Source organism: Lepisma saccharinum, chromosome 27, assembly GCF_977018435.1.
Source record: "Lepisma saccharinum chromosome 27, izLepSacc3.1, whole genome shotgun sequence".
NCBI classification, from domain to species: Eukaryota; Metazoa; Arthropoda; class Insecta; order Zygentoma; family Lepismatidae; genus Lepisma; species Lepisma saccharinum.
This window is the reverse complement of record NC_139255.1, coordinates 16477031-16499782: the sequence shown is the minus strand read 5'-3', so window position 1 is coordinate 16499782 and position 22752 is coordinate 16477031.

The window sequence follows — 22752 nt, the reverse complement described above, 5'->3', positions numbered from 1 at the left end:
AGCTAAGGGAGGAAAATTAAAGAAAAATATAATTGACCAAGGGGAAGGGAGGGAGAAAGAGAGATAGGAAGAACTGAGTCCACCAAGGAGAAGGAAGAGTGGCAAGAAGAGGTGAATCCAATAAGGAGAAGGAAGGTAGAAAATAAGAAGGAAAAGAATAAAGTCAATCACTCACCTTAACAGTTTGTTCTTTCCCTGTTGGTACAGTTAAAGTAGGGCATCTGTTAAGGCTATTGTGTGTCTGTAAGCTCACTGATTATCTGTATTGCAGCAAATAACGTTTTACTCACTCTGGGATCTGATGCTCAGGCATTTCTCCAGCTTCTCTTTATGAGACCTTGGATTCCCTACAACAAAATTTGATTCATTGATTTATATAGTATGGATACATCAGCACATACGGTATTTATGCCCATCATGCAATACAGGGATAAGCCCCATAACTAAAACAAAATTGAGGACAAGTCCCTAACACGAACATAACATATGCTTGGAAAAACTTTCTTACTCAATATCTAAAATGAATTCATTACTTAACAAGAACTAAAACTACACTATCTCTCAGGACTAAAATATCATAACCTAATTTCAAAGCTGTGGCTGTAAAGAGGCACTGAGCACACAGAAGGACAAACACAATATATCACAACTTCACAAAGGATTATCTTGGGTCTGGGTCTAGCTGCCAGATGCTTGTTGGCCTGCAAAAAGCCATTACTGGAGTGTGCTACATGGAAGTGAGGTTCACTTTTGGATGCCTTGCTAGAACGTCGATCCCTATAAATTTTGAATTAATACAGAAACAGAATAGAAATCATAGAATAATATATACTAGCCAATCAAGTAGTACACATTGTTTAATTTTAAGTTGTTACAGTTAATGTATTGCTTTGGTAAACACAAGAAACGGTAAATTTTCGCCTGTGTATTTTACCATACCATTAAAGGCACCTTAAGTGTTGTGTCATATAAAGTATAAAAATCCGTATGTTTTTGATGTGTGTCCACCAACTCATTTCAACCATTTATCTCATTATGTAAGGGTATGAAAGATTCATTTTGAGGAAAAATTCTCACTTAATAATTCATTAAAATTGATGAGCTATAGTGTGCATTATCAGAATGTACAATTTAATAATTTCTTACTTGTTGCTGAATATCACCAACTATAAAACTGGTGCGACATGACTAGTGTAAAAGTTTTGTAAAATATCTCAGTAAGTATTGTTTTATCTTATTTTATGCAAGTATTGCTTGGATTGCAGAAATTATCTTTAAATTTGCAGTTGTTATGTGCAAGTAAACATATTTCTCAGCGTAATGTTTTGGCTGATGCGATTGTGACGTTCTTCAAGAAAGCATTCAAAAATGCAAAGTTCTGAACGACTCTAGAATCAACCAAATACACTGTGGTTTGTGGAAAAGTTGATTACATCCTCCCCTAAGATCCTCCTTGAACTTGACAATATTGAGCAAAAATTCCTGTTGTCGTTCATATTTATCATCCTGTGGCCATTGTTTCTGCTTCATACCCACAATATATGTCCCTACATGGTATGCACTCCTCTCACCTTTTAACTCACTGACAGTATAGGGAACTGTTCAGCTTAAACATTGATACTTTACATGAGTTAGTAAGAAAACCTTTGTGGACCATGTTTCAAGCATCTTGCATAACAGGAAGCCAATAAGGCAAGTAGCAAGTGACAAGCTGCTGGTCAGAAGTCAGCATATTGGTGGAAAAGGGCAGCATGTTCTAAGAGTACAAGAAAGGTAAAGAAGCCATGGGAAGCCTCCAGTAAAAACAAACTAGATCAACAGGCACAGTAAATGAAAAGCTGGCCACATTAAAGAGGGAATAGAGTTGAATATTTTCAATGGACAAGAAGAGGAGATTGGGCATTCTTCTGTAGACATAAGTATTTTCTATTTTTCAAGGTCCTGACGTCGTATCTTTAATTTGTACATTCCCTTTTGTAAGTCATAATATTCAATATGTGAAAACTTTTTTTTAATATTAATTAAAAAAGATCAATACAACTTTGTTATTTGTTACATTTAAAAAAATATCTCTAACCTCAAACCATGTATTCTCCATTGAAATGCCTCTGCCTCAAGAGAAAATGTCCTATCTAGTGTGTAGCAAAATGGATACTCCACAAGTATAATCAATTAAACAGTAAAACATATTTGATTGCAAGCTTCTGATTGAATGCTTACTGCCAAACATTTTAAGTCCCTTGACGCACAACATACATTTTCCGTTACAAACTGGACAATTTTCAGTCAGTTGGAAAGCAGGTGATGTTGTTCCAATACAAAGGGGGAAAAAAATTCCCTGAAAAATTTGGACCAATACCGTCTCACCTACATTTGCCAAATATCGCCGAACAAAAGTATACAAGCAAATTAGTGAACATGTTAGTGATTTAAACGGCTTCAGATGCTAAACTGTTCTCACACTGCAACAACATTGCTTACCGTCATTAATGATTTAGTACAATCAATATTGAAGAGAATGGCAGTAACTTTGGTATGATTTGATATGACTAAAGCATTTGACAGTGTTATTCAAGGCTTACTCTTAAAAATTAAAAAATGATCCATTTGACCCTTTTGATATGTCAGAATGGTAAACCTTTATACATATGAGGTTAATGTACGTATCTCCAAGCAGCTTGTTGTAATATAAGCAAAATGAATGTAAGTTTCGAATGAGTGGAGGTTTACAGACTTCAGCCACATGGTGGCGCTAATGTGCATGGTAACAAAGGTGCTGACCACGTCACAACAGCGCACACAACATGTTTTATGGTTTGCAAAATTTTCGAGTATTACATGCATGCTACTGCCACCACGCAGCTGAAGTCACTAAACCTCCACTCATTCGAAAGTTACATCTTTTCTGCTTATATTACAACAAACTGCTCGGAGATACCTCTTGTGTATAAAGGTTTACTTTTCTGACATCTCAAATGGATCACCAGGTACATTTTTTTACCCTCATGCTCAGATGGTTTGGATTCCATCTTGATTTCAGACATCAGAGCATACAAATAAACTCAGCCACTCATCCTCTCCCCAACACACTGGCACTGGAGACTGGTATGCCATAGTTTTGTACATTAACCTCTCTGCTATATTTTTGACATCAGATTTACGAACTGTGATTGAACATAATACAGTTCACTTTTACACAGATAACACACAACTATAAATTTCCTATTACCAATTAAATTGCTAGCATTAAGTAATGAAGTTTTAACAACCATGAATACCTGGGGCACAAGCTTAATAGTTTAAACCCACAAAAATAAAATTAATTCATGAGATATTCTTCTTCTGATAAATTTTAATGGGATGTGCATACATATTCAAAGTATTTTACAAAAAAAAAAATGCATGTTTGAATTTTGGGGTACTGTACAAGTGAAGATGACCATATATTCCCAAACCTAAATAAAAGCAAAATGCTGAATTTGACCAGATATTGAAAAATCATTTGATATTGCTTTATGTAGTTTTTGCAAACAGTAAAACATGAAAATCTATTTGAGAAATCAAATTCAGAAAGGAAATTCATGATTATGGAAGAACGATAATAACATCTTTCAGTTTTCCAAGCATTAAATAATCCACTTTGGCACCACTTGTACTATTTTATTTGCTGAACGAAGTGTACCCTCCCAAAATCCCTCCCCATTTTTTAATGTTAAATACAAAGGGAAAAAAATAACTACTGCAGGATGAGCAATATCTGCATACACACATGCATGAATATCAGCTAAGATGATATTCTGAACTCTATCTAACTATGTTATTAATTACTAGTTTCAATTGTTTAATTAGGATTTTTTCAGTGTCTGACAAGTCATTGGCTGTATGTACATATTTATATACACATACATGTGTGGATGCATCATATTACTGATGTATATTCGTTTTATGGTCTTCCTTAGTATTTTTCTTATTTCATGTCATTTTCTTTCCTCTTAATGTTATTCGCATGATGAGGAAGAATAGTGATTAGATGAAATTCATGCAGAAAGGAAGATAATGCAGAACTTTTGCTTGTGAGATTGCCAGTTGACAACTCAACATTCTTTGCCACCAGGACGACTATCCTCTTATTTTTAACTACTTTATGTAAGAATATATGTAATATGTAATACATATACACATATTATCCTCAATATAACAAAGTTCTATTAACCCCATGAATCCCAGCCCGTTGATAGAGAGCAGGATCCCACAACCATGACACTTCAATAACAGTATAACAGTCTTGTAAATGTTTCTCACATTAAAGAAATATATGACATGATCGTCACTTAGTATTTATTTATTTATAATGCTGACATCCCTGCATATTGGTTATAACAGCATGCTACGATGACAAGGGCCCCAGGTTCCAATCTCCGCCTGGACAGTGGTGGCAAATAGGGGGGTGAGGGAGTATGTTGCCCCCCACTTTCGTCACTTTCTCCGCCGCACTATGCTAAATCTTATATACAAAGGAGAAAATACTTTGTCCCAGGGACGTAGCTAGGTTGATCAGTTCGGGGGGGCCAAAAACTTAAGATTTTTTTTCTATCAAACCATTAAAAACTAACAAACTATTAATATACCATATAGGCCTACATAAGTATATGTACAGTATGTATATATATATAAATAATCTTGTTGGAAGAGAACATTATTTTCTCCTGTAGCCCCCCAAAATTTACGGATATAGACTCGCGAAATCCACGGCCATTATTCGGGAATCTAAATGCAGAATGAACTTATTAACTTAATGGCATCTAGACAGTCTTTAAAATTCCATGTATTTTCTCTTATGTTAGATTTTTGAGACAACAAGAACAATGTCATTAGTCCTTACTCCTTAGATTTGTAAATTTGCTCGAAGAAAATTGAGAAGTAGAGAAAACTCTCTTCCGTGGGTTTAGATATAAAAGGGCGCTGGTATCAGGTGTACGGTGCGAAAATGACATGTTTGTGTAATGAGTTCAAGATAGGCATCCCATCTATATTGCTTATACCAGAATCGAGTCCGGCGGCCTTTATTCTATGGGACATGCACGAGTCTTTTGTGGCGTCGTACTGTTCACATTGGAGAATGATGTAATCTTCTTTGCGCGTGCAAAACTGAATATATCATGGCAATAGAAACAACAAAATTCCCGCGTGCTCAAATTATTGCGCTCTAGTCTTTCAAGGTTCGATCCCTGGTATAAACTCCAAAATTTCTGTGATGGCCTAACATCGTGAAGACAATTGGGAAGCTACTTGAAATCAATATGTAAGCGAATTCCACTCTCAAAGCTATATGGGACTCGATGTGATGACCACGCGTCACCGAATGGAAAAACACTTCGGAGGCTTTGTATTCAAAATTAATTGTACTGAATAACTGTACTTTTCTTTAGAGGACCTAAACATGGCTTTTTTGCACAGTACAATGTTGTTTTCTTTCACCCTACTTTTATAGTTTTTAATTCAAAGGATTCCACTCCCGAAGCATGAGCATGACGCACTACGAAACCAGAGGTCCAAGGTTTGGACCTTGGACAGGTGTGGTTGCATCATGTCTCGCATCGCTATTCCTTCGGATCATCATTCAGTTTCATCGTCGCATTTAACACAAGAGGGAGAAAGCAGCGTAAAATAACGAAATAGAAATTATTGATTGACTTGGTTCATTTTACTTCACTTTTCTGACACTTTTTGGCTAGTCGTGAAGATGAGAATGAGTTAAGATTAACTTGATGAAAGGACCATCACAAAGAAGACACATTCTCAGGCCGGGATTCGAACACGGAGTTGACGGACCAAATAGAAATGTAAATTAGAAAATGCCGTCTTGAATTTGCAGGAACCGAGTTCACCAGCAAGGGCAAATGATTTTCGCTCCCACTAGGATAGGCAAATAACAGAAAATGCTTGATAAGTAATTTGGCTCTCCGTATTTCATGATATTATTATGTAAGCAAGTATTATTCGCTATATACCTTTGGATAAATTTTATTTGTGTGTCTAGTCAACTTTCCCGCCTAAGCAGCAGCCACAGCTTCTGCATTTGCGGGTGGAGGCCAGAGTTGTTAAAGGTCCAGGAATTTTAAATAAATCCAATTCCGGTCCAGGAGAGAAAATCAGCAAGCGTAAATGGGTTCTGGACCATAATGAACCTTTTCATTTGTAAAGTTTTCAATTCGGCCCAGGAATATTCTTCCCAGATGAATTTAATTTCGGTCCAGGAACCTTATTTCCTGAAGAATTTAAATATGGTCAACGAACATTTTTTTCTGGATCAGTTTAAATAGGGTCAAAGTTCCGTATTGAAATGAAACAATTCGCAACTTGGTACGAATTTAGATTGTGCGAGAGAAAAGGTTCCGGTCCTATAATGGGATTAGAATGTATGCGTTCCCTAATCTTTAACAATCCTAGGGTTGTTAATGGTCCAGGTATTGTAAATAAATTCATTTCACATCCGGGAGAGAAAATCAGCAAGTGTAAATGGGTTCTAGGCCTCAATTCGGTTCAGGAACCTTTTTTCCGTATGAATTTAAATACGGTGCAGAGACTCTTTTTTCGGTAAAATTTAAATACCGTCCAGGAACCTTGTTTTGCGGCTGAATTTAAACACTGTCCAAGAACCTTTTTTCCAGGATCAATTAAAATTCGGTGCAGGATTTTTTCCGGATCAATTTAAATACGATCCAGTAACTTTTTTTTTAAATGGAACAATACACTACTAGGACCGAATTTAAATTGTGCGAGAAGAAAGGTTCCGGTCCTGCAACGGAACTCAATAAAACCCATAGAACTTATGGGTAGATGGACCTTTGACAACCCTGGTGGAGGCTAAATGAAGAAAAATCACAAAATAAGCAGAATTTTGAAACTTATTATTTCTAGAGCATGCACACTACTTTATAAAGTTGACTACATACCTCGTTTCCTTCCTTAATTGAAATGTGACTTATTCTTCATCACATGTGAGATCAACCGCCCTGGGAGTCAAACCCGGTCTCCTGTGTGGTAGTCGGACACCAATTTAGAAAGTCAATGTGTTGGACATTTGGTTGATCAGTCGATCCTACTTCAACTTTTTCGAGACGAAAACAAGCTGGGCAGCTTCACACTCGAAATTTCACTTCGCCTATCCCCGTGGCGGAGTGGTTAGCACATCGTGCTACGATGCCAGGTGTGCCGGGTTAGAATTCCGGACTGAGCATGGGTGTTTGTTGTGTCCATTGATCAATTTAATCATATCATCACTCATCCCCATTAGCCAAATGTGGCAGAAGAGCAAAGTAAAATGAACCAAATCAATCAAAATTTCACTCGCAAAGCATGAAAATGAGATCTAAAGCACTCCGTGATCCTACCGGAATCTCACGTTTACAGAAGCTAACTATGAAACCACTTCTTGGATCAAACTGTTCTTCGAACTAGCTGGCAGTCAACAATTGTCGACCAATCAACACAGTAGGGCAAAAAGAAGCAGATGTTTCTTGAAAATGAGTGGAAAGTTACCAAGGAAGGATATAAAGTCCATTACAAAGGCTTATTATGGCCTTTCCTTTCATTGCAGGTTATGAGCACAAGGGTTGAGTGTGGGAACCTGAAGGAACCGCGACATCTTTGTCATTCATCTCCCGCCAGAAAAAGGACAAACAGTAGAATTTTGTCTCTTGCAATTTGAAAAGCCTATGTCCATGCTGAACCATAAAGTAATTAACCAAGAAAGTCCTAGCTACCTGCAGTGCGTTTCGGCGCTGCCGATAACCAGAGCCACATGAAGAGAAGATTTTGTGAGAAGGGGTGACCTGGCATCTGTCTTAGGCCCCCTGGTGTGCATGAAGGGAAAGTGTGTTTTCAAAAGTTCCCGGACTTCCCAGAAAGGGACGGCCCATAAAATCACTGTATTTCCTACCAATGCATCCGTTTGTGTTCAATCAAAGTGTATGTCACCGTAGGATCCAAGCGCTTCGAGTTATGTCGGTTGCGGGACTTCTTGAGTCTTTTGTCAACATGGTGCCAATCAGAGTTTCTTTCTGCCAAGGTCGTTGCACCTATCAATCGGCTCTTCAACTTGAGTGGCAAAATACATGTTGTACGGAGGAAAGTTGCACCGGAAAAATTACCTTCTTAAATACGATGAAACCTGTAAAACATCCACAGATATTTATTCGGGGGTGGTCCCTTTGACAAAACATCAATATTCTCAAAATTCTTCGAACGGACTGTGTAAAACATTGCAATACTCCAAACACTGAACCTGCTCTGCAACACAAGGAAAATGCCTCATTTAACAATCAATGTGCCTTTTTTAAGTTGGTAAGTTCAGTATGGCACTACATTTTAAATAATGCTGATGGAATAAATCAATAAAGTTTGTTAAATGACAACGACTCCTTACCACAAGAATATAATTATTCTTTATGGATATCCCCTATAACGGTTGGGGGTTCGACGTGCAGACCCCACGTCACCCCATTACTGGTTGAAGATCTCCACACCTCTAAAATTTTAGGTAGGATTGTGGGAGGGGCTGGCAGTCGGGAGATAGACCAAGGCCCTTCCAGGGCTGTCGAACTACGGGTTATTATATATTTATAGATGCTTAAATATATGTGCAACCTCACATGTCTATCCAGTGACTTATTGCAAGGGTTTTTATTGTACTTGACTTAACAAAATAAGCTTACTGTGTGAGGCAGATTCATACGAACCAAAAATACCCAAAATAATAACAATTATAATAATAATTTACTTCAAAATTACAAAAATGTATTTACTTGTTCTTGTTAAATTTTCGATTCTTCGAAAAGTTTGTTAAAGAGTTGAGTTGAGTTGGTGTTTTATTCCACTTTATGCACAGTTATGCTAATCGGGACTGGACCTACAGTTTGAAGTAAGATCCGGACCACTGTGTATCTCCACTCATGTATCGAACCCGGGACCTCTCGATTACAAGGCAACAACGCTATCACTGCACAATCCGGGAGGTTAAGGAGGATTCTCAAAATCGGTCTTCACGATATCGAGAAAAATATGCGACTCGAGAAATCGTACAGTTTGCGAAGATAATTACTTTTAACACGTTGCGTGTTTTAGACTGTTTCAATAGTAGAATAGTTATTTGGTGGGAACAATACTACCTTACCCAGAGATATGAGGCATCCTGCCACCATTATACTTATTTAGCGTGTATTGCGCTCTGATTCGGGACCAGTTGTAACTGTTTGCATATATGTGGTTTACCGCTGCACAAGCGGTCGTTCTTCAATCTACTCAAGCTCAAAATTTTGGACGCAACGGCAACACTCAACGCCCAACCCTGTCTGTTGTTGACCTGCGACTGCTAGGGGAGGAAAGACAGCTCCCTCAAAATTTCGAGAAACAACGAAGTTCTAGGTTCCTACACTGACATCCACTATAGCTAGAACCAGGAAAACTAGAAAGAAATGTGGTTTTGGGTTCATGCCACTCAAATTAAGTACAGTGTTTCTAACTGATAGAAAAAAATACTGAAAAACTATATTGCAATATTTGTCATGAAAGTAAAATTTTCAGCAAATGTAGAACAGTTTGCCGGGGCAACGTGAACGTTTCGGGGGGCCAGTGCCCCCCCGTGCCCCCCCTAACGACGTCCCTGCTTTGTCCTAACAGATTTGCCACCTTGTGCCTCCCCCAGTTTTGGAACCCAATCACCTCCACTGTGCCTGGGCATAGGTGTTCATTGTGTGCGTCCCTTTGTCAATATCATCATTTCATCGCTCCTTTTCATCTTTGCAATTAGCCAAATATGGCAGATAAGCAAAGTAAAATAAACCAAATCTATCAATCAATTATTTCTTTTTAACTCTATTATTCATATAATTCTTCTTTTGTAAAGAAACACACACCGAATTCTTATGTGAAACACTGAAAGGATCGTTCATGTATGTTCAATCTCAGACAGACTTTGCCTCCTCATCTTCCACACCGGATATATCTGAATATTCAGACTCACTACAGTCACTCTCCTCTTCTTCCGGAACATAATCCGACGAAATACTATCCTACTCCTCCATATTTTTCTGCTTTTGTTTTACAAAATATACAACCAAACAAAAACACATAGGTGTCCTCAATAACACGATTACGTACTTTCAGCAACATATGGCGTAACGAGCATGATTTGCTCATTGCTTGCGATAGTCACATGCTCAAATGACGTACAGCAACACATAGACTTTGGTCCTTCCCAACCAGAGGCATTCGTATGTTTTCTTGGCTATTACCATGCAAGAATATTTCCTTGTCAGCCAATAGTATCAGCTATGTACGGGCTGTATGTAGTTGTAGGAGAGCATGCAGGCTCGACCATGTAGTGGTAGCCAAGAGGTTAAATAAGAAGTAGAAAATGAAGGACCAGGCCTCACAACCTTCATTTGCCAGTGGAAAATAGTAGCAAGAATGTAATTTTTCTAAGTAAAGATAAAGAGTGCTCAAGACCAACCTTCAACAAATCATTTGCTGCTTGCATTCTACTTACATGATGGTGGCCTAGGCTATCTTCTTTACAGTCAAGTTTCAATATTCCCCTTGAACTTCTTGTACTGTAATGTGAGAAAGCTGATTTTTGCTCCCATCTGTCACCATCTGGAGAAGCAACCATGTTCTCTGCTGTCTCCATAGCAATCTTAGCATCCACAACAATGGAAGACATTACTGATGCAACAATTAACTGCTCTGATGAACAATAAAATTCATCTTGTATTAAGCCTAGTTGAATATAAAATAAATTATACACATGAAATTTTCATGTGTACATGCAAATAAACTGCCACGAAAACTCAATATGTCCTCTTGTATACCAGTATTGTCAGCTGATATTATTAAATAACGAGTTCTGTAGATTTGGAACATACACACTAAAAATCTGTATTTGTATGTACCTTTCCAGGGATCAGAATATGACTTCTGCATGAAACTCTACATCAAATCAAGACCCTATTTACTGACAGACCAGTTTGAGGTTAATTTTTCACAAGACCATTCAGAAAAGTGCTATCATGCCAAGTAAAGAGCTGCCACATAAAAACAAAGTAATAGAAGTGTAACAGTTTCTCCACAGACACAGACCAGAATGCAAATGACATTATGCATTGTGCATGTACACCTTTTGGTGAATTTGGTAGCTACGGGCCTGAGTTGAGAGATAAGAATAGGAGGTGGATCACTCATGGAAATTTTACATCTTGAGGGATGTGTTTATCATGCCTCTCTGGAGAAGTTTGTTCATGAAAAAATCTCTGGTTATTCTATTATTTTTATTTACTTTTTTTGGGGGGGGGGTTATTATGGTGGTATTATTATCCTTCTTTGGATGATGGAATGGGCCCTGTTGAAGTGCAGGTACTGAAGATGATTAATAGTTAATGTGAATGAATGTCTTTAAGGATGTCAATCTTTATGTTCTTTAAGCAGAGAGTGATTGGTGACTGTGATGGTTGAGTACAAAAGTTGCTGCTTACTCTGTTCCCTATAACAATCTCGTGAATGGTACTCTTAAAACCATAAATTGTTACATTTGAAAATTTAGAAAGTCAGGTGGATGTTGAAAGAAGTTCAGGGTTTTGGGTGGTCGAAGTTGATGAGAAAATAGTTCTAAACTTGCATCTCTCAGTACCAATTAATAACAAACCAGTTTTTAAGAGAAATGAGAAGCGACATGGGATTAGAAAGAATTCATAGATTTCACCCCATTAGAGTAACAACAGATTAGTTATTTGTCATCATAGAGGTAAAGAAAGATACTATGAACTTGATATCAATATTTATCAACTATAAACAGGCATTTGAAGGCCTAGACAGCAAAGAGTTACATAAATCTATTTGAAATATACACAACAAACAGGAAGTTGGAAGAATATTAATGATGACAAGAAATGCCACAAAGGCAAGTATTTGAATTCAACAGAGGAGTGGAACAAGGTGATGTATTATCAACATACTTATCCTTGTTTCACATATTGTTCTAAACATTATACATCAAAGAGCACAATTTTCAATAAAACATGTCGCATATGTGCATATACTGATAATATGATCCACAAAAAGAGGAATACATAATTATGAGGAAAAACAGGAAAATATCAGAAGGAATGTCAGTAATTCTGTGGCTGCGGTGGCTCAGTCGGAAACGCGTCTGACTACCATGCTCAAGGTCAAGGGTTCGATCCCCGGCCGGTTCAAATCCGGGAACTTTTCTAACGTTGGAAGCGGTCCCGGCGCCCACCCAGCGTCGAGTGACATGGGTACCTGGGGTAAACCCTGGGGGGTAAAGGTGGTCAGGGGCGTGATGCTGATCACATCACCTCCACTCATGACCGGATCAAGAAAGTGTGGGGTGTTATCCCCACACCCCCTATATGCCTTCATGGCATGGTGCTAAGTACAGGGGGAGCACTTTACCTTTTTTTTATGTCAGTAATTCTAAATGAGCAGAAATCTAATCATATAAATATGACCATATTAAAAAATAGAAAACAGTCACAGAATTTCAAGAAATGGGGAAAACCTTAGAAGTGTAAACAGTTTTAAAATTTGGAATATAGGAATGTGTGTGTGTGTGTTTGTGGATGGGGGATTCAATACTGAAATAAAATTAATTTAAATTTTAAAAAATATATATATATCTCCAGGTTCACACATTTATTCATATGTTACAGAACCAACCATTTCATTCTATGCCAGCAATGTAACATGTCTGCAATAGAAAAAAATTTCCACACATTTCTTCCATTATCTGCTTGTCTAAAAAGTCTTCGCTAAAATTTGTGATGGGAGATTACTCATTAACAGTCCTTTGAACAGAATTTCAAAGGTCAATGGTCTTAATATATTTAAAAACATATAAAAAATATTAAAAAGTAATATTATATTTATGGTGCATTGCAATTAAATAAATTTATTTGCTATACACAGATTACACTGTGCGACAATGAAAATTGCCGCAGAACAAAAACATGTGATTCCTATTGAGTTCAGTGCCCTGATGGCGATAGTGAAAAAGTTTTTCCCTATCACCTAAACTTTTCTCTGAAAACTCAATTTTATCAGCGCATGACTGCATGTTATTATTGTCACGGCACTTATCAGCACAGCCTGTTACTAGGGCTCGACAGTGCATAGGGGAGGGGGTGGAGAGAGAAGGGATAGATAGCCACTTGGTTGAGGTATAGTAAGGTATAATGGAGTTGCAGTAATTTGCATCAGTCAGTTGCTAGTGGGATCACGCAGTGTCTGTTTGTTCCATGGTCTGTATTTTATCCAGCTACAGGTTCCTCCTGTACTGTAATGGAGTCGTTTCCAAGTGTTGCGAAAGTTGCTACTTTGTTTTTCATGAAATACAATATATTACTTACTATATGAAATATAGGCTAAGTGGTACATGTAGCATATCTTTTCCAAAAAAATTGGTACGTGATGGAACATTTGTGATTTCATTTTCGTAATCAGCGTATTTGATTTAGTGAAGAACACCTTCTTTCATCTCGCGGCAATACAAAAAGTTCAAATTTGTTGCACTGTGTTATTAATAAAGATAACAACAATTGAAACATTAACATGGTTGCACTATTGAGTGACAATTCTGTAACTATGAAACATGACTCTTGCACTAACAAAACTGCTAATGACTGGTAGAGAGAACAAAACAAAGATTGGTAAAAATTGGCAATGGCTATAAGAAAACGTGTATATGCACATGGTGGTGGAGAAAATTCATCTGCCAAGGAATGGATAATAAATTTTAGGCAAGTACAAACTAGATTACATTTAAATATATTTTTAGAATTATGTACTTTATAAGTTATTTTCTTTCACAGAATTATAAAACAGGGAAGTAAAATTTGTCATCATTAATATGCTGTAGCCAAAAAATATTTCAGTTTTGTATTTTCTTAATAAAGTTAAAATTATTTGCAACTTTTTCTTATTTTATGACAGACAAAGCTTTAGTGGGTTTCATAATTTTCTTTTTAATATAAACGTAATAATCTGGAAAAATGCCAAAATTACATTACTTTGTAGTTTGAAAGTCCAAAGGCTAAAAGCCTGTCTCTTAACATTTCAGAAAATATTTACATAATTTATACTGCTTTCCTAAACTTCTCTGTTGTTAGTGTTAAAGTGAAAATTTCAAAACCCTAAGTTGAAATATGTGTGGACTAGCAATAATCATTGTTTACATCAATGGAAATGTCTGCTTACTTGCACAGTCATACCTCCACACCATAATAAAGCTATGATCCAATTAATTGTTAATGTACTGTTTCGTTGAGAGCCATCTTCAAAATCAAATATTCCCATGTCACTTCACATTCCATTTGCTTCCATGATTCACCAGCATTTCTGACTGTTGTTAGTCTCTTGCAGTGACAGAGGGCCCAGGACTCCCTAGAACACATTTGGTGAGCAACTATCCCCTGGCAGGCACTGATACTGACATTGTTGCCTTTATCTTTACACAGGGGTGTGTGTGTGTATATATATATATATATATATATATATATATATATATATGTATAATATGTGTGTATAATTAAATTAAGCACTTCTTCCTTGACACATTCGGCACACAAGGCACACACGAGCAAAATAGGAGTGGGATGAGAAATATGTGACTGATTACTTTAGTTTGCAAGTTTACTTGGTTCTTTCTCATTTTGGTAGAGCTTATCTTCCTCATTTCACACTGTTTGAAGTATGGCAGCATCACAAAAACTCAAGAATACCAGGTATTTTGTCTTGAATGAAAAAGATAAGGACATTGCTCGTAGAGAGGAACTAAGAGGAGGGGAAAACAACTGACAGTGAGACTGGCGTTGAAAATTTACAACGTGCCTTGATAAAAGTTAAAAGAGGGAAGAAACAATCTTTACATGATGAAAGTTTTCTAAAATGGGAAATATGAATTGTGAAAGCCTTATGTTCTTATGTCTGATGTCAAAGTATTGCATGATTTTACAGATCTGAATGAACAAAGGGAAATTTCCTTTTTAATATTTGAGACAGTGTAAAGTTCTGTAAGTTATGATGATCATGGGATGTAATGTTTTATGAAGGTATTAATTTGTTTTGTACTGAGATTTATTGTACTAAAATTAACTTGCATAGTGAGCTTACAACATTGAACATCTTGTGAGTAATCACAAGTAGTTTAAAACTCAATTTTAATCTTAAACAATTTTCATAGATTAGATCTTATGTAATATGTATACAGGGTGTCATTTTAATGGCGCCCATGGACCACGGAAATGTATAGAGGACATCAAAACAAACAACTTTTTTCAGTAACATTTTTCTCGTTGGAGCGTCGTTTCGGCGCTACAGTCGTTCAAAAAAGCCCGTTTTGCCGCCTGAATGCTGGCAACCACACACAACATTTGATTGCATTTTTGACGTCATATCCCGTCGTGAAACGATGCGTTACAGGGTTGCCAGGAACACACATATTCTGTGAAAAATGACATAGCTACAATCAGCCACATTATGCACCGTCAAACAAAACGAGAAAACACGTTCTGTAACCTAACAGGAAGTAAACTGACGATACGAAAAATGGTAGATAGAAAATAGAATTCAAGTGGAAGTGGTCATATCGAATTTTGTATCAGCTTGCATGTCAAATATTTGCAAATCTAGATACCAAGTTGGCATATACAATTTAGTATATCCATTTCGTCCTTGTGATACTAGTTGTCTGTGACACACTGAACAGATGACAAAATAGAAATGAAAGAACTCAAAATTCGAAAGGTAAGCAACACATAATATAATGTATATTCAGGGCATTATGAGGCAAGTGACAAAAATGGTTGAAAATTCAGGGATATAAATAGTAGTAAAACAAACTCTCCGATGACTGTGTTTATCTACGCACCGGATACACATGTAATAGACAGTAAGTATATTTGCTACTGATTCACCATTAGATTGTTACTGTGGTTGTACGTGTTTTAGCCGTAATGTAACAACGTGAACCTCAGATACTTCCGTTATCAGCACAAAGTACCACAAGGCATCTGGACACAAACCTGTAGATATCAACCTTGCAACGAGATTTGCATATATAATTGACATGTAGTTGGGCATAAACAGCCACATGTAAGTTGTAAGTACAATAAAAGTTATTGTTGTTGATATTTGACATGTAGGCTGAGACAATCCGATATTGACTCTTCATTTTTAATACGTTTTTACCATTTCTCATATCGTTGGTTCACTCCCCCCTTCCCCTGAGATGACTGCTGATTTTCTGGCTGGTAGGCTATGATGTTCGGTTTAATGGACGCGTTTCTCGCTTCGTTTTACAGCTAATAATGTGGTTGGTAGTTTGTCATTTTTCACAAAATTTGTGTGTTCCTTGCAACCCTACCGTGCGCTGTTTCACCGTAAGAAATGACGTCACAGATACGATCAAATGTTGTGTTGGGCTGCCAGCATCCAGACGGCAAAACAGTCTTTTTTGAACGGCTGTAGCGTCGAATTGACGCACCAACGTGAAAAATGTTACTGAGAAAAGTTGTTTGTTTTGATGTGCTCTACACGAATCTGTGGTCCGTGGGAGCCATTAAAATGACACCCTGTATATTTCCTTACATATAGAAGAAAGTGTTATTTAAATGAATTTCAATATTTTGAAAAACAAAAGAATTACATAAAATTTCTTGGATGCTCTGTCCCTTACTCCTTTATCTGCTTATTACCAAAACTTAATGTTTGAAGGAGATTGAGAATGATGTATTGTCTTGTGCCATGAAGAAATTAAACAAGAAAAATGTTTTCATTCTAGTATATAAAGCAAGATAGAAAGTTTCCTGTCGATACACTTAGTGAACACCAAACATACCTTCCACCACACTCAAAAATCAAAATGTTCTTGTTAAGCCTGGAACACTTGAATTGCTGATACAATTACCAACATAGGTATTCAGAATTAGGTGTTAGTAATTGGGTGGGGTGAGAGCTTTTTTAATGGATTTGAGGCTGTGATAAACACTTGTAGACTCATACCACTATACGCCACTGGTTTACACGGTCTCAAAAGTAAAAGAGTAATTTGCAAAACCTGTGTGTACATGAGTTGATAATTCTGAATTAGTTTTATCCTTATAACGCACTTCTACTTCTGTGGATAATTTGTTATGATATGGATGAAAGCTGTGTGAATGAAATTGGTGAAGTGATAATCACAAGGAAGCTGACATTTGTGTTGGAGTGGTTTTGTGTAATGGACTTAGAAACCAAAAGGTCTTAGGTTTGAATCTTGTGTAAGGCATGGATGTATCATTGTATATTGTATATTTCATCCTCTTCATCACAATTATCCCAGACATGCAGAAATGTAATGTAAAATAAACCAAATAGAAAATGAGAAACAACTAGAAATACCAGAATGAGTTATAAATTTGTATCATTTTACAGAACAGAGGATAATGGTCCTCTAAACTGATGTTAAATATGAAGTAGGGTGGAGTGAATATGATACTGGTCATGATCTGGTCACACCCATAGGCCTAGCAATTTTGATTAGGATGTTTGATCTTCAATGGTTTGCCAGGATCTCAGATCAACCTCAGCAAGTTGCCACCCTTTTCTTAAAAATTGCTGCATATGTCACACTATGAGTGTAGACTTGTACTAAATGATGAGAAGGATGTCTTTCTTTGTTATCACAAGACTGGAAACCAAGGCTTCTGTATAAAATGCTCAAGTGGTGCTTCAAAGAGGGCATTTCAAAAGAATGCGACCAAGCCAGATCATAAACCCCAACTTATTTTTGACCAAATTGCACATTGCAATTCAACCTAAGCTGAAACACTGGAAACAAAAAAAATTGTCTGCATATGCATTTAAAACTTCCCTACATACTGGAAATATATTCAAGTATGAAAGTCTCTCACTAATGCACTGATGACTCTGGATTTTCTTGGTTGGTTGAAAGAATTTTAAGGCAGGAATTTATTTTTCTTTCTTTTACAATATCTAATTATATCCTGAACTTTGTCACACTTTTATATGCTCAAAATTATTTCTTAGCATGAATGCAATTTTATGAAGGGTTTTGCCAAGAATTCATCTTATCAACAAGATACAGTAGTGTCACTAGAGGAAGATACATTCTCATATCTAGAAAAATTTGATCATCAAACGACATTATATGAAAAATTCTGTTCATCCATTCATTAAATATATACATTCAAAAATAAATGAGATTGGTTATTATATATAACCAGGTGGCACCACTTGTGCTTTCAACTTATACTTTGTGAGATTCTACACTTTTCTTTGAGTTCTGTTTCACTTTTCTTTATCCTTTGTCAGTTTATTATTATCATTGATTCTCTGAATTACTGTTATATAAATAATGAGATTGATTGTTGCATATAGTGAAGGTACTATGGAGATGGACAGAAACACAAATATCTGTCTTTGAGGATGAAATATGAGTTCAACAAAATCATCAGATTACTCAGTGTACACTGTACAGTTGGGATATAAGGGATACAGACAACTTGAACCAATTCAAGAGAACCCAGAATGCCATGGGAAGAATAAAGTGACTTGTTGAAGGTTGGTTTTACTTGTGTGGAGCACTCTGTATCCACATTCGAGAAAGAAAAATATTTTGTCTTTGTGAAAGCTTAGAGACTTTGCCCGTTATTTAACCACATTTTCTACTAATAGCACTTTTCCTACTTGCAGGAGAATTCACATTAGAACAAAAAAAGTAAAGACAAAAGAAAATAGAGAGACTGTAGATAATGACTGAGTATGTTGTGTGGCAAATCTGTGATTTTACTCTATCAGTAACAAGAAACATGTCAGGTTTCAGGTCTGCATCTCAGTCTGGGCATGCATGCATCTCCATGTGATTTATCTAATCACCATTCTTTCTCATAAACTTGATTTGATTAAAAAGCCACAAATGGAAGTACGAAACTCACAAAAAATGCAATAATAGAAAAATGCACTCACAATCACACACACTAACACAAACACACACCTTTCTGAAATTTTCAGATATAAGTCTATAATGTGATATATTACTTTACATTTCAGTGTACTCTCAATGGTTATATATAGTACATTTAGTATGTGTCCAGAGGCAGCCTGGATCATGGCATGAGTTTTCTGTCTTAAATCTAGTTACTAAACGCATTTTTCAAAATTGAGGACGAGTAAGGAATAATGTATCCCACAGACATGTAAAGACAACAGTAAAAGGTTTGGAATATATATTTGCGCACTTAATAAAATAACATCTCTTCTAGATCTGGTGTGATGATGTTGAGTTTGAAAAAGGGAAAATTTGGCAAATTGTTTAAATACTACTACACTTACTAATAATAATAATAATAATAATAATAATAATAATAATAATTGGGCAGACTTGATGATAGAAACAAAGATACTGGATAGGACATTTGTAGAGGGAGATATACATAGAATACTGGGAATGATGTAATGCTATATGGAAGGAAAAGGAAAGAGGAGATGGAAGAGAAATGTCTTTTGAATGATATGACGGGAAAAAAATGATTCAGTAAACTGAATGTGTAGACTGGGGACTGCAGAAACATGCTTATGAGTAGAATAGCAGAAGATGACATTAAATTGTAATCACTATGGGCAGATTCCATTTATATTTCATACATTTACAGATAAAGTTTTATCCCCAGAAGAAACTTACTTAAATGTCATAAATGTTTTAAGATAGCCTCCAACATAAACATTCAGTAATATAATTCCTGTGATGACTACTGATAATGAAACATATGCTTTTATCAATCCTTTCTGATAATGATACTAAAATAGTTACTGTGATCAGAGTGTAGTAAATATTAAGTACATTATATTATAGTATGTGTGTAGTAGTAGTATGTAGTATATATAGTGTTTAATATATATGTGGTAAACATATTAAATTTTGATATACTGATCTGTAGTGAAAATAAGTAGAAAATTCAAACTTGAGCAGGACTCAAATTTGAGTAAATGCATTATATACTAAAAACAAATTGAAGTTATGCATTTTTTACTTGTCATCTGGGAAGTAAATTTTTCAAATTTCCCCTTTCCTCTTTCCTCTCTTTCCCTCTTCTCCTATCTCTCTTTCTCTCTATCTCTCTGTCTGTCTCATCTTACTCTGAGCATATGTGCTTGCAGTTTGTCAATATCAATCCCAATCTTATATATTTATAACATAATTTTTATACAAAATATTGATATATGATGAAGTGATATTGATATAGGGACTATCAAAATAAATACGCCCTGTTTGATTTTGTGGTCATTTTTTGTATATAACTCTTTGTGCACTTAAGGCTATTCAATTTAAAGTGGAATCCGAACTACTATGTGACATTCAATATGTTATATTTTCAATAGAAATAATGTATTTCAAGTATTATAATAATACTGTGGAAGCCTAATTTTATTTCCCAGATTTTACATTTTCCCACACTATAGTCAGTGTCCATGGTCCTAATAGAACAAAATAATACAAAATGTTACTGGATTTTACATTTCACAGTGTTTTAAGTTTTCAACTTGATTGCCTGAAAAACATAAAATCAAGGTTTCACTTTATGAATTGGTCAATAACACAAAGGTTGACATCAGGGTTTATGTTATATTCTATTGTTATCATTTTATTGTTTTCAAAAGCTGAATACTTTCTAGGATATACAGTATTTTTACTCATTTTAATTTCCAAAGTTCATCTTTCAAGTCATTGGTATTTTTAAAATCTAACCACCACAGAAGCCAAGAAAATTTGGTGATAAACAAATGATCCAACAATGGGCTTTGAAAAGGGGGGTTGAACAGGTCCGTTAACCCGCAATAAAATTTGCCATCCTTCATTTCAAGTTACAAACCAACAGAAAAAGTATTATTTTTATTGTTAATAACAAAACCAAAGTGCAATTACTTAGTATTTGAACCAAATGGAACACTCAGTTGTATCGAATAATCAGTGTAAAATACAGGAACAATGTTATATTTTCAAAATCTACAATTCAATGCAAAGAATAAATAGTTCTGCAATCCAAAAAATTAGAGTTTCATGTAAGAGGACAAACAACATAGGCCTAAATGTTTGGCAAAAATCCAGTAACTTCTAAAGCTTTTTTTGGGACAAGATGTGCAAATGTCTATAACAAAGCAGAAGTATACATTTCAGTACAGCAACTGGATGAAAAAGAAAACCTATATAAGAAAAACAATCGTGCTAAATATTCACTTAACAGTGAGTGTGAATTTGCCAAATAATAATAATAATAATAACGATAATGATAATGATAGAATTTAGAATAAACTTGGTTTATTTTTGTTACTTTATAATAGTTATTATTGTATAATAACAATTATCTTTATTATTTTTATTATAAAGTTTATTAATGAGCTGACCCCTCCTACAAAAATGTCTGGCTACACTCATAAATGTTGCCACCAAAAAATACTGGTTTGGTACCTAGCAAGGACATTGGTATTTTCTTGTGAGAGTCCCTTCATCAATATAATTTATTCACAATTCCTTGCCTCAAGGGGACATGGAATAAGGAAAATGTGAATTACTAATATCAATTTCAGCAAATTTGATAATTCACTGATGTTTCGTCCAAATCTTTTTGGAAATAAAATCTAGTTAATTCTTAGCTTCTGACATTGTATTGAGGGATAATTCATGAGATATTTTATCATTATCAAAATATTTGTAAATTGTGCACACTTTTTTTCATTTATCTTACCTACATATCTTGAAATGCACTGTGGAAACAGTAACTTGGATTGAACAAATACATTACAAAAGTAAAAAATCTTTTGGTTTTATTTATTTTTTTGTATATTACTTGTGCTTTCACTGAATGTCAATTTCCTTTTCTCTGGCAAATTACGTGAGAGTTATACAACCGAAATGTTAGGGTGCCTTTGCTCCACCCTTCTTTCTCTTCGATCAAAAATTTGGATGAAAATTGGCAATGAAGGGTGTGACCACTAGTCACTTCTTCCGCCAGAGTAGCATTTAGGTACACTTTCACTGGTTGCTTCTGTTTTCTAGTAACAAGTAGCCTGTAGTTCCATGATAGGAAAAGCTCATCTGTAGAATTGAGAGTGTATTTTGTTGTTTCTAGAGGAGGCCTGCAAAAAACTTTGTGCTGCATTTGGTACTCTAGCATTCTTTCTTGAAGTACATCACAATGGCATCAACGGAAGCATTATATCAAGAAAAATGTTTTCTTTCTCGTAACAGCTTCAAATTAAAAGATAATTTCTGCAATTCAAGGAACATCTGCAAACATACAATATAAAAAAAATACTTATTGTGATGATGTACAAAGAATTTATACTAGTCATGTCTCTCCGGTTTGATAGTTTCTTATATTTAGCATCAAGTAAGAAATTATGGAATTGTAAATTCTGATCAATTTTAATGAATTATTAATTGAGAATTTTCTTTTAGAATGAATATTCGTTACACTTACTTTATGATATAAATTGTTTATGGACACACATCAATCACAAACTGATTTCTATTTTATTTCATCTAACATCACATTTATTGTGCCTTTCATGATATGTCTATAATATCAAAATCAGTCAATTAAATTTTAATGTAGAGAATCCATTGGTTTCATGAAGAGAAGAAGGAGAAATGTATGTACATAGATCTTGTAGTAAGAT